Source organism: Mustela nivalis (genome assembly GCF_964662115.1).
Source record: "Mustela nivalis genome assembly, chromosome: 15".
NCBI lineage: Eukaryota > Metazoa > Chordata > Mammalia > Carnivora > Mustelidae > Mustela > Mustela nivalis.
The window spans coordinates 66,022,080-66,036,861 of record NC_139034.1 but is presented as its reverse complement, the minus strand read 5'-3'; positions in this window follow the sequence as shown (position 1 = coordinate 66,036,861).

Here is a 14,782-nt window from a genome sequence, read left to right as displayed (position 1 = left end):
GCTTTTTAGTGGCTACTTTTTTTTTTCTATTACTGATTTTCTTTCCCTGCCAACACCCCAGAATCTCACAACTGAGTCACTTTTCAGGGCCTTTTACTTCATTATTTTTGTCTCCTTTTTCTGTTCCTTTTATTAAAGCACCAGAGGTCTATTTGGAGCCCCCTGCTTGGCACTGCTGCAGGGATTTAAACTTTAACAAGTTCAAAGAAAACAAGAATTATAAGGAGAAGCCTTGGATTTATATAGATTCTTTTGAAGAGCTCAAAGCATGAGAAACCTTTCCCTTGGTCAGGGTTAAGGTTACAAAGTGTAGAACATGTAATCTCTGTATTCTTTTCAGTCTCTCATGCTTCTATACAATTCCCAAAACACCTTATTGAAAGTGGTAGATAACGTTATCAGTCAAGGTCCCAAAAGGAAAGATTTTTCACTCAGATTTTTCAAGAGTCTTTAGTAAAGGAAATGTTTACAGGAGTAAGCACAGTGTTATAGGAATAACAAGGCGTGCTGAGGTACTCAGAGACTAATATGTCATTACTGACCTTGAATCAGAAAAAAAACAGAGGAGAAAAAGATGCCACTGAAGCTCAGTGAGAGAGAGAGAATCAGAAAGAGAGGCAAGGGATGCTATAGCGGTAAGTGGATATAGCCACAGTCAGAGTGCTGCCCATAACAAGGAGGACAGATAAGAGCTATCCCTCCTCCTTCCCTCTGATCCCTCAGGTGGCCTGCCATTAACCCAAATAACTAGAAGCCAGCCCTTTGGGAGCAACAGTAATGTAGTCTGTAGAGGTTAGCCCCCTGGGGCACAACAAATGGTAAAGAATGAATATGGAAAGGTACAAAAGGAAAAGGTACAGTGTGCCTTTGCCATTTAGCTTTTTATTTTTTTCCTTGGTTCCAAATTAAGAAAATCATATTCTATAAAGGGTAGATACAATTCTAATAAGTTATTCAATCACCATGGGAGGATGCCAATTAAATCATGAAGCCACTACAAAAACATAAATTGTAACATTTGTTAGCTCCAGAGCTCTTCAGATAGTCAAGAGAGAACTGCGGGGAGAGGAGGAGGGATTTGTGGAATAATAATCAGTGTAAGGTATACTATAGAATGTCTTCCTCGCTAGTAGATGTAAGGGGATGCACAACAAATGGAACAAAACAACACAGGTATAAAGAAACTGGCAAACTCTTATTTCATGTAATTATACTTAAACTGTTCCTTCTTTCCTTTTATTGAAATTGGATTTTATCTACACTATCCAGAGGTGACTGAAGTGATTGAGTAGATTGCATATGAACTCATTTGCAGTGCTATAGCTCCTCTACCTTATTAACCCACCATGGGCCAGTATTTAATTTAGACTTCAATTAATCAATGAAGTCAATCATTTGATCCCATAACTAATGTTAACACATTAAATTATAAATGCCCAATTTAATAGATTCAACCCTATGCAAGTTTATATTGTCCAACTTTGTATCATCCCTTTAGAATCCTTTTCCACTGCAATTCTCCAATGTCAGCTGATACAAGTTAGAAGGATCTAGTAAATCCTTTAGTACTCATATATCTCCTTTGGAAACCAAACTTAAAATTGTTCCTCTGGATCATCTTGGAGCTTAACTTGTGTTAAAATGCCGGGACATAGTGATGAGTAGGGAAAGTGTGTTTTCTAATGGTTAACTCTAATAGTTTTATCTTTTGCTAATAATAAAGCATAATAATGATTATGTGAGTGAATTGTAGAAGAAATAGCGCACTTGGCCACTGAAGCAAAATTCTAAGTTCAAAGTTAAATTCTAAGTTAATTCAAAGTTAAAATTCTACCACTGACATATAATTGTTGCATATTAGAAACTGGAATCTTTGTTTAGGGGCCACTTACCATGAAGGAAGGATTAAAAAAAAAATGTAATAATTTTTAAAAAAGTTGTAATTCAGCAAAAAAGTAAAAGCAGCCTCTTTACATAGTTTTCTTTATAATAGAATCTAGGTCAAACCTTCTTTAATAAAATTTTATTGAGGGGTGTGGTCCCAGGGACATAAGAGTAAGGGAAAATGGGGAAGTCCTGCAGCAAACTTGTCCACAGATTTTTGAACAAATGTAGCTGACTGATTGCTTGGCCAGACTGGATTATCTCCCAAAAGATCATTCAAAACAAATGCACTTGGAATAAGAAGAGAAGTAAACAGTAAATCTACTGGAAATTCCAATTTCATTTCACTGTTAAAATCCACCCTTCTTACTTTCAGGGATGCTGGGAAAATATTTCCAGGACTTTGTCATTATAAAGTCAGAGGAATTGGCTACTGTAATTAGTTGCTAAAATAATATTTTATTGTTTGCTTGTTTTTTTTAATGCTTGAGTAAACATATAAAAAGAAAGTGTCAAGTGAATTCTCTTGACTGTAGACATAATTCTCCCAGAACCTCAAGGCAGAAAAAGCAACCTTTATCTCTTTGATAATCAGAATTAATTATATCAGGTAGCAGAATAAACCCAAAGTGACCAAATAGTAGTTTAAGCCTCCAGTTCAGTAGAACCCTTATTGTGTCCTTTGGCGGAAGCACTGACTATCTGGAGATTAAGGTCTTTTAATCAGAAAAGACTAAATTTTAGGGATAGAAAGCATACATTATATAGGTGTCTCATGTAAGTGATAGTACAAGGAGTTACTTCTAGGTTCCTCCATTGCTTTTAGATAATATATTCTTGCTACTGATATAGTATAACCTGATTACCAATAGATTCATATGCCATATCCTATCAAATCCCCAAGTATAGATCTCTGTAGCTGGCACCTTAGTTGAGCCTGCACTGAGCTATTACACCATTTTGTCAGACAGTTGTCTCATGGTTCTGGGGAACAACATGAAATCAATGATTTCTGTGGTCAAGATCCTATTGTCTCACTGACTTTGAAATATAATCAATGCATTAACCCAAGTGCATCTGACACATAACATGTTCATACATCAAGCTGTCTTTAATGATAATGGCACTTATGGAAATATTTCAGATAAGGAAGAAAAATTCTATATCTAGAATATATATTGATCGTTATAAGAATATAGTGTTTTCACTTCCAAGGTGGAATTGGTTAATTTAATCAACCTAATACCAGGTAGCTGAATGGATGGTGCACCAAAGAATCATGCTCAGTTGAGTACTTAGTGTTTGTTTGTAATGTTATAAGGTTGACAGTTTTAACACATAAAAATGATGCAACATGGAGGCTTAAGCGGGTAGGAGAAGAATAAATGAAACAAGATGGGATTGGGAGGGAGACAAACCATAAGTGACTCTTAATCTCACAAAACAAACTGAGGGTTGCTGGGGGGAGGGGGTTTGGGAGAAGGGGGTGGGATTATGGACATTGGGGAGGGTATGTGCTTTGGTGAGTGCTGTGAATTGTGTAAACCTGGTGATTCACAGACCTGTACCCCTGGGGATAAAAATATATGTTTATAAAAAATAAAAAATTAAAAAAAAATGTAGACTAAGCAGTCAAATTTGAATTTCACACTTGAAGCACATTTTTTTAAAATATAAACATGTTCCACATACTTCAACCAAAACAAAGAACCTATTGTTTATTTACAGTTCACATTTGAGTTGGCATCGTATATATCATCTGGCAATTTTAGCTGTTATTTAATTGGATATTCAAAATGCAAGTAGCAAGATCAGAATTGAAGATGATAAGGTACTGGGACTTGAATGCCATTAATAGCCTCTATCACTGTCAAACTCACAACTTTAATAATGAGGCCCACTGGATAAATACTGGAGTTGCATGTGATAGAGGCCAGTTGTGACGCATGGGGCTACTCATCCTATTGGAGATAGATGACATTATTTGTGGGCTCCAGGGAAAAATGAAAACTTAGGACCCTCATTCAAAAGTCCCTATGAATTTCAAGGTGATAGCAGCGCATTAAACCAAACGTGGAGCCTTCTGGGTGTGGAGCCACATGTGACTACATGAATTACACATCCATGGAGTTAGCCCTGTTCTGTCTATGTGGGTTTTGAGAAATTCTCTGGAAGTTATGGCTATTCTTTGTCCTGGGAGTAAATATTCTCTGTTGGGAATTAATGTGAGATAAAAATGGTATTTATGTACACTTTATATCCATTCCCATAAATACATCCACCTAATTCTTTCCCTGGACTTCTCTGGTCAGATTTCCCAGTATTTTTCTCTAGCAACTCGTAGTCTAACTGACCAAGTTACCTATCAGTGCCTGATAGTAGTGTGCATCAGTCCTTCAAGTTGTCTCTCCTCTCGTATTAATTTGATGGCTATGTTCATCCTAGATTTTTCCAGTGGAAGGATTTCTCTTTACCACTGTCCTTTAGGGACACTCATGAAAGAGGATGTAAAATGATAATTCTTTCTGTCTAGTGCCAACATATAGTCTTAACCCATCTCTTAACTAAGGCCAACGTCTTTTTAACTCTGTCAGTTGTTTATAGGAAACTCTCAATGAGGCCAGGGATATGAATTGAGGAAGAGGAAGAGAAGAAAGTCACATGAGAGTCCAAGACACCTATTTATATAATTTACAACAACTTCAGAATCTGTCAAGCCTGAGCTCTAAAGCACACTTCCATCATATAATGAATTGCAACTATCCCTGCACAACCTTATGAAATGATGAATATACAGCTTGGGTTTCAGTCTCTTATTGCCATTAATATAATCTAGTAGCATATCAGGAACTTTATCAAAGAGAAAAATAAATTCTCGGCTACAAAAGTTGTCACTTTTCTCTAGAACCCTAGGATTTCATGCTGTGACTCTCCTATTAGGTTTTTTTTTTTTTTTTTTTTTTTTTTTGAGGACTCTGCACAGCAACCTTATCCACCTGCATACCTCAAGTACCATTAAGTATGCTAGGTCATATGGATCAAATGACAAGTTTGTTTTCCTTATAGCCTTGATTTGCTCCAGAGCATTTGAGTTCCACTAAAAACAACGACCTTCAGAGTTACCCAATAAGTTAGTCTTAGTTATAGTCCCAAATGCAGTAGGTGCTGTCTCTAAAATCCAAAATGCTTCATGAAACATTGTGCCTCTTTCTTGGACATTGGAGGTGAGATGTGCAAAAACTTGTCCTTTATCATAAAAAGTATATCCTAGGACCTCACAGACAGACCACTGGACTCCTAAAGATTTCATTATTGTGAAGGGCAATTAAGTTCTGCTGAGTTACCTGCCAACATTTGACACACATTTGTCTAGATAATTTAGGATATTTGATACTCCCCATTCACTGGATCTAATTAACATGACATGATCAATATATTGGACTAATGGAAAATCTTGTGGAAGGTTAGATTGAACAAAGTCCCTGGAGACTAAGCTGTAATAGAAAATAAAGGAATTAACAGCTTTGATGTGAGACAATGAATATGTATTGTTTCCCATTCTAGGGAACCATTAATTGCCTTTGCTTTTGATTGTCCCTACTGAGGAATACCAACAAGTAATTATTCACTAATTCATTGCTTACATACCAAATGCCAAAAGTCTTGTTGTTCTCTTCCAGTAAAAAATAACCATGCCTGAAAAAACACCAGGTAAGCAGCAGCAATTGGAACCAATACTTGGTTAGGTTTAGATATATGCCTTCATCCATCTGGCTAACGCACAGAACAAACAGGCAACAGAATGGGAGATATGGTACAATATTTATCAGGTAGCCTCCAAAGCTTTAATTCTAATTGGGAACTATTGTGGTATTTCTTGTTCTTTAATGACAGTATCAACAAAAAGAATCAAACATTTCTTTGAAAGCCTTGTCATTTTTCTTTGTCTATATTAATTCTACTGAAAGCACCTCCATGTCCTTTACTATTTCAGGATTCTTCCTCAAGGGGACCAGACCACAATTTCAAACAACAGGCTATGAATTTTTGAATATATTTAGATTTTTTAACTACAATAGATCTGAAAACTGGAAGAAGGACCACAGTTGCTCACTAGCTCTCGAGATTATACAAATCACATTTTATTATAAATGTCAAAATATATAATAGTTGACTATCTCTCTCCTAGAAAACCTATGATCTTTTAAGTCATCATCACAGAGTCCTAACAATCAAGTTATCCTGATAGAGATTCAGGTCATCCTACTCACTATGTATTAATTTTGCTCCCCTTGTCTCTGAAGGTAAAGTGTTGTTACTTGCTCTGCCTTTTCAAAATCCCATAATATCCACTGATTATTAGGTGGTACATTATGTTATGCTCCTACTGAAAATCACACAATGCAGAGAACAGCTAACATCAAGATTCTCAGAGATGTTGCTATCTCCCTTGTCAGCAGACCCTGTATTATCTTAAATGAAAAGAATGTTCTTTGGAAACTCTAAGACAACATAATCAGGTGGGAGGTTTTCTGGTCTTATATAATAAATCCATTGTAGCATTACCATTTCCTCTTTAGACATTTTTGTCAATATTGTGGCCCTCTTCTTCACTTCTTAAAAGCATTCATAGCATCCAGTACAGACACCACAATATAACTACTGGAAAGGTCCAAGACTAAAATACAGAATTTTTTTATAGAGTTGGCTCCAAGGGACTATCAGTAGCCTAGAACTGCATATTATGTCCAAAGATTCTGTGGCAAACTAAACCTTTCACTTTCCAGTTAGAAAACTATTCAAAGAGATCTAGTAGATAGATTTTGGACATGGAGATGTGTTTAAGTTTGGAGAATACATAGCAAGTAGGGTTGTGTTGATGTGGTTCCAGGAAACAATTCCAGCTAAGGCACAGTCAGCTGTCTGCATGAGTAGAAGAAAGGAAAAAATTGGCAAACTAAGTTTTCAGGGAAAGAACTGACTGAATTCTCTTGTCAAAGACTTAACCAAGTGGACATAGGTTTAAGGCAATTTCCAAGCCATACAAACACACAGAATGCTAATCAGGAAAGCAAAGCAGAAATCATAACAGTGATACAAAATAGCAAAGAAGCATAAGTTTTGTTTTTTTTGTTTTTTCCCAAGACCATCCTACTGACAATAACTTGTAAGTTTTCTCTAGAACAAAAATAACAATATCTTTGAACATTACATATTGCTTTTAATGAAAAATCTAAAACCCACTTATTTTAGGAACTGAGTTAGCAATTATAGGGTAAGGCTAACACATATTTTGGCAGGTCTAAGAAAGTCAGAAACTAACAAAATCTTTCCTGTTCCTTAATCCTGCTTCTACATGTGTTTCTCTGAAAGAGAATTATACAAATATGTAAAATCATTTCTTGCCAAAATTTAAGAAGCACGATTTTTTAATAAATCCTTTAATATTTAGTTGATAGAGGATACAAGACATGCTAAAATTTAGAAAGAAAAAATACTTTTAAATAAAGTCAAGCTCTACCACTTTGGGGATCTGATAAAGAAAAAAAGTATATATATAATTAGCTTAATTCTCTCTCTCTCTCTATTTTTTTTTTTTTTTTTTTTTTTTTTTTTTTTTTTTTTTTTATTGAGAGCCTGAGTGGGAAGCTGGGGCAGAAGAGTAAGGAGAGGGAGAATTTTAATGTTCAAGTAACTTTGTATACAAGTCTGAACTCGTGATAATTTTTGCCTTGAACATAGTTGTTTGGCTACTGAATATATTACCTTCTAATTCTTACAAATGGAGTAATTCACATATGTTGTGTTCCTTGCAAATTAAAAGAAACTAATAAATAAACCAAGTTAGGAAATGGAGTATAAAAGACAGTCCTGCTTCCCCATAATGGGGTGTGTGTATGTGTTTTCCACAGAAATGTGATGGTCATACATAAATTTTGATTTATGAAGTTTCACAGATAGTTAAAACTTGTGCTCAATCTGGCAAGTATTTTAAAAGGCCGAGAATATGTTTTACAGATTAGAACTAAGATGACTTATATGAGCAAAACTATATAAAAAACATTTAAAAGTAAAATCCAAAAAAGGTTTATCAACTGATGGATATTGAGTGATGAAGGAATCTTTTATCTTCCTAATAACTAGGAAATCTCACTCTATTCAAACTAGCTGGAGTATATTATGTTCTTGGCAACAGAACTCTAAAGGGCACTCCATTCAAAGGGGGATCCATGTGAAATAAAATGCTGAAATTCAGAAAAGTGGTTATAAAATGGAATCTGTTGTGTCATGAAATTATATACATGAAATATTTGAAACCAGAGGAAGTATGCAAAGGACATGGTACCTGAGAACAATATCAACTCTATTAGTCAGGGTTCTCCAGAGAAACAGAACTAATAGCATAGATATAGATATATAAAAAGTGATATTTTTATGCCATTGACTGTTGTGATTATGGAGGCTTCAATGTTCCACTATCTGCCATTGTAAACTGGAGAACAAAGAAAGCTGGTAGTATAATCCATGAGAATTTTAAGGTGAGAATAACTAGTCTAAATCCAAAGTACAAAGGAATCCAAAGGCCTGAGAGCAGTTCTGATGTCAGAGCACAGGCAAAGATGGATATTCCAGCTCAACAGTAAAAGAAAACTAGCCCTTCCTCCACCTTTTTGTTCTATTCTGGTCTTCAGTGAATTTGATGATGTCCCCAACCACCACTCTGGTAAATATGGATCTCTTTACTCAGTCTACTGATTTAAATGCTTATCTTTGACACAAACATACACAGAAATAATGTTTTACCATCTATTTGGTCATCTCTTAGCCCAATCAATTGACACAGAAAAGTAACTGCCATAATCATCCAAATGCAAAAGGTATATAAGAATAGGTAAAAGAGGGATTCTTGGGTGGCTCAATCAGTTAAGTGACTGCCTTCGGTTCAAGTCATGATCCCATGGTTCTGGGATCAAGCCTCACATTGGGCTCGCCACTCAGTGGCAATTATACTTCTCCCTCTCTGTGTTCTCTCTTGCTTTCACTCTCTCTTAAAACAAAAACAAACAAACAAACAAAAAATAAATAAAATCTTAAAAAAAAAAAAAAAAGTAGTGCCTTGCTCCTCTCTCCATATGGTGCCCCCTGTCAGTCTCCCACGATTCTTTCAACCAGAGTAGCTTCTCTGGGCTCTATCAGTCAGGTTAGAAGACCATCCCTAAGGATATTACAGGGTGCACCTTGCCTGGATTGTGGTTGATATATTCAGCTATATATCCCCTCAACCACCTCTCACCAAAATGACTAGGAGGAGGAAAATCCAACAGAGGAAATATTCAGAGACTGTGCTCTCCCCATCAGAACTATTGGATATGGACATAAACAGTATGTCAGAAAGGGAATTCAGGGTAACAACTATCCAGGCATTTGCTAGGTTGGAGAAGACCATCAGTGACAATATAGAATCTCTAAGGGTGGAAGTGAGAGCCAAACTGGCAGAAGTTAAAAATGCTGTCAATGAGATCTAATCTAATCTAAATACTCTAACAGCTTAGGTAACCAAGGCAGAAGATAGAATCAGAGATCTAGAAGACAAACTGATAGAAAAGAAGGATCAGGAGGGGGCCTGGAACAAGCAGCTTAGAATCCATGTAAACAGAATTAGGGAAATAAATGATGCCATGAAACATACCAACACCAGAATTATTGGGATCCCTGAGGGGGGTGGAGAAAGAGAGAAGAATAGAAGGTATAGTTGAACAAATTCTGGATGAAAATTTCCCTGATCTGGGGAATGGAACAAGTGTTCATGTCCTAGAGTCAGAAAGGGCACCCTCAAGATCAACGAGTCTAGAAAGACATCCATATACTTAATTGTGAAATTCAATAATCATAATTTCAGACAAAAGTTCTTAAGGACAGCTAGGGGGAAGATATTCCTTACATACAGAGGAAGGACCGTCAGAATAACGTCAGACCTGTCCACAGAAAACTGACAAGCTAGAAAGGGTTGGCAAGACATATTTAGGGTACTAAATGAGAAGAATATTCAATCAAGAATACTTTATCCAGCAAGCCTGACATTCAAAATGGATTGAGAGATAAAAGAGCTTCCAAGACTGACAAGATTTAAAAGAGTATGTGACTACCAAGACGGAACTACAAGAAATATTAAGGGGAGTTCTGTAAAAGAAGAAAGAACCCAAGAGTGACATAGATCAAAAATTTACAGAGACAATCTATAGAAACAAGGACTTCACAGGCAACATGATATCAATAAAAACTTACCTTTCAATAATCACTCTCAATACAAACGGCCTAAATGTTCCTATAAAATGGATAAAATGATAGGACCTGTCCATATGCTGTCTAAAAAAGACATATTTGGAACCTAGAGATACATACAGACTGAAAGTGAAGGGATGGAGAAGCATCTTTCATGCCAGTGGGCCTCAAAAAAAAAAGCTGAGGTAGTGATTCTCATATCAGATAAATTAGATTTTAAGCTAAAGACTGTAGTCAGAGATACAGAAGAACACTACATCATTCTTAAAAGGTCTATCCATCAAGAAGATCTAACAATTGTAAATATATACCCCCCATAGGAGCAGCCAACTCATAAGCCAGCTGTTAATCAAGATAAAGAGTCATATTGATATGAATACATTAATTGTATCATAACACGCTACTCTCATAATAGATCATCCAAGCAGAAAATCAGTAAAGAAACAAGAATACTGAATGACATATTGGAGCAGATGGACCTCATAGATATATACAGAACATTCCACCCTAACACAACAGAATACTCATTCTTCTCCAGCTCACATGGGACTTTCTCCAGAATAGACCACATACTGGGTCACAAACCAGGGCTCAACCAATACCAAACGATTGAGATTATTCCCTGCATATTCTCAGACCACAATGTTTTTTTTTTTTTAAGATTTTATTTATTTATTTGACAGAGAGAGATCACAAGTAGGCAGAGAGGCAGGCAGAGAGAGAGAGGAGGAAGCAGGCTCCCTGCTGAGCAGAGAACCCGACGCGGGACTCGATCCCAGGACCCTGAGATCATGACCTGAGCCGAAGGCAGCGGCTTAACCCACTGAGCCACCCAGGCGCCCCTCAGACCACAATGTTTTGAAACTGGAACTCAACCACAAGAAAAAAATTGGAAGGAATTCAAACACTTGGAAGCTAAAGACAGCCCTATTCAAGAATGTTTGGCTCAACCAAGAAATCAAAGAAGAACATAAACAATTCATGAAAACCAATGATAATGAAGACACATCAGTCCAAAATCTTTGGGATACAGCAAAGGCAGTCCTAGGGGGGGAATACATAGACATCCAAGCCTCACTCAAAAAACCTGGAAAAATCCCAAATGCACCAACTCTATTTACATCTTAAAGAACTGGAGAATCCACAACAAATTAAGACAACCCTCCATACAAGAAGGGAAATAATCAAGAGCGGAGATCAGTAAGTTAGAAACTAGAGATACAGTAGAACACATCAACGAAACTAGAAGCTGGTACTTTGAAAAAATCAGTAAGATTGATAAACCACTAACCAAACTAATCCAAAAGAAAAGACAGAGTACCCAAATTAATAAAATTATGAATGAGAGGGAGAGATTGCGACTAACACCAAGGAAATAGAAACAACCATCAGGAATTATTATCAACAGTTATATGCCTATAAGTTAAACAACCTAGAAGAAACAGATGCATTGCTAGAAATCTATAAACTTCAAAGACTGGAACAGGAAGAAATTGACAACCTGGAAAGACCAATATCTAGTAATAATATTGAGGCAGTGATCAAAAACCTCCCAAAAGACAAGAGCACAGGACCTGACGGATTCCCTGAAGAATTTTACCAAACATTCAAAGAAGAGAGAATACCTATTCTCCTGAAGCTGTTTCAAAAAATTGAAACAGAGGGAAAACTTCCAGACTCTTCCTATGAATCCAGCATGACCTGATCCCCAAACCAGGCAAAGACCCCACCAAAAAGGGGAATTTCAGACCAATATCCCTAATGAATATGGATGCTAAGATTCTCAACAAGATCTTAGCTAATTGTATCCAACAATAATTAAAAAGATTATCCACCATGACCAGGTGGGATATATCCCTGGCAGGCAAGGGTGGTTCAACATTCACAAATCAATGTGATAGAACAAATCAATAAGAGAAGAGAGAAGAAGAACATGGTCCTCTCAATTGATGCAGAAAAAGCATCTGACAAAATACAGCATCCATTCCTGATTAAAATTCTCCAAAGTATAGGGATAGAAGGAACACTCCTCAACTTCATAAAACCTATCTATGGAAAACTCACCACAGATATCATTCTCAATGGGGAAAAGCTGATAGCCTTCCTTGGAGATCAGGAACATGATGAGGATACCCACTCTTGCCAATGTTGTTCAACACAATACTAAAAGTCCTAGCAAAAGCAATCAGAAAACAAAAAGAATTAAAAGGTGTTCAAATTGAAAAGAAGAAGTCAAACTCTCTCTCTTTGCAGATGACATGATACTTTACACAGAAAACCCAAAAGACTCCACCCCCAAACTACCAGAACTCATACAGAAATTCAGCAATGTGGCAGGTTACAAAAATCAATGCACAGAAATCAGTTGCTTTCTTATACAGTTACAATTTAAAATATAGAAAAGGAAATTAGAGAATCAATCCCATTCACTATAGCACCAAAAACCATAAGATACCTGGGAATAAACTTAACCAAAGAGGTAAAGGATCTGTACTCAAGGAACCACTGAATACTCATGAAAGAAATTGAAGAAGACACAAACAGATGGAAGACTATTCCATGTTCATGGATAGGAAGAATAAACATTGTATAAATGTCTATACTGCCTAGAGAAATTATACTTTCAATTTCATCCCAATCAACATTCCACTGGCATTTTTCAAAGAGCTGGAACAAACAATCCTAAAATTTGTATGGGACCAGAAAAGACCCCGAATTGCTAAGAATATGTTAAAAAAGCAAAACAAAGCTATGGGCTTCATGTTGCCTGATTTCAAGCTTTACTACAAAGCTGTGATCATCAAGACAGCATAGTACTGGCACAAAAACAGACACAGTAGAACACAGTAGAGAGTCCAGATATGGACCTGTAACTCGATGGTCAAATTATCTTCAACAAAGCAGGAAAAAACATACACTGGGGGAAAAAAAGACAGTCTCTTCAATAAATGGTGCTGGGAAAATTGGACAACTATATATAGAAAAATGAAACATGACCATTCTCTTACACTATACACAAAGATAAACTCAAAATGGATAAAAGACCTCAAGGTGAGGGAGGAATCTATCAAAATCCTAGAGGAGAACATAGGCAGTAACCTCTTTGACATCAGCCACAGCAACTTCTTTGAAGACATGTCTCTAAAGGCAAAGGAAACAAAAGCTAAAATGAACTTTTGGGACATCATCAAGAACAAAAGCTTCTGCACAGCAAAGGAAACAGCCAACAAAACAGAGAGGCAACCCACAGAATGGGAGAAGATATTCTCAAATGACACTACAGACAAAGGGCTGATATCCAAGATCTATAAAGAACTCCTCAAACCCAACACACACAAAACAGATAATCATGTCAAAAAATTGGCAGAAGACATGAACAGACACTTCTCCAAAGAAGACATACAAATGGCTGACACATGAAAAAATGTTCATCATCATCAGGGAGATTCAAATAAAAATCACATTGAGATAACACCTTACACCAGTTAGAATGGCCAAAATCAAGACAGTAAACAAGTGTTGGAGAGAATGTGGAGAAAGGGGAGCCCTCTTACACTGTTGGTGAGAATACAAGTTGGTGCAGCCACTTTGTATCGCCCTCCACCCGCAAGGATGACAAGAAGCCTGGTTCGATGTTAATGCTTCATTCCCCCCTTTTTTTGGTGTTAATGCTTCATTTCCATTTATTTCGTCAACTTCCTTAGCTTATATGCAGCAGGGTGACCAATAAGCAATGGGGAGAGCCAATGAGAGTCATGTTACTATGCTGATTAAATTTGAAACAGCCAATGACTATGTCCTCCTTTAGGCGGGCTTCACCAGAAAGTTCGTTGTTTACTTGCAGCGTATTTTGCTGGCAGTGAGCCAACCGCCATTTTGTAATGGTGGGGACTTTCCCGGCTGGAGGTGGTCCCCGACAACTTTGGTAAACAGTGTGGGAATTCCTTAAGAAATTAAAAATAGAGCCACCCTATGATCTACTGGGCATTTACCCCGAAGATACAGATGTAGTGAAAAGAAGGGCCATATGTACCCCAATGTTCATAGCAGCAATGGCCACAATAGCCAAACTGTGGAAAGAGCCAAGAAACCCTTCAACAGATGGATGGATAAAGATGATGTGGTCCATATATACAATGGAGTATTATGCCTCCATCAGAAAGGATGAATACCCAACTTTTCTATCAGCATGGATGGTACTGGAGGAGATTATGCTGAGTGAAATAAGTCAAGCAGAGAGAGTCAGTTATCATGTGGTTTCATGTACTTGTGGAGCCTAAGGAATAACATGGAGGACACTAGGAGGAGGAAAGGAAAAGTGAATTGGGGGAAATAGGAGTGGGAGATGAAGCATGAGAAACTGTGGACTCTCACCTCCTGTGGGAGGATGGGTGAGCCTGCTGATGGGTATTAAGGAGCACTGGTATTGCATGGAGTACTGGGTGTGGTGCATACACAATGAATCTTGGAACACTGAAAAAATAAAATTAAATTAAAAATAAAACAAAAAAAAAAGATATAAGATATATAACAAGAGTATATTTTTGTAAACCAGAGGAGAATAGAGTGTTATAAAAGCTCATGAAAGCAAATAATACCTTGGATTTCAAAAAAG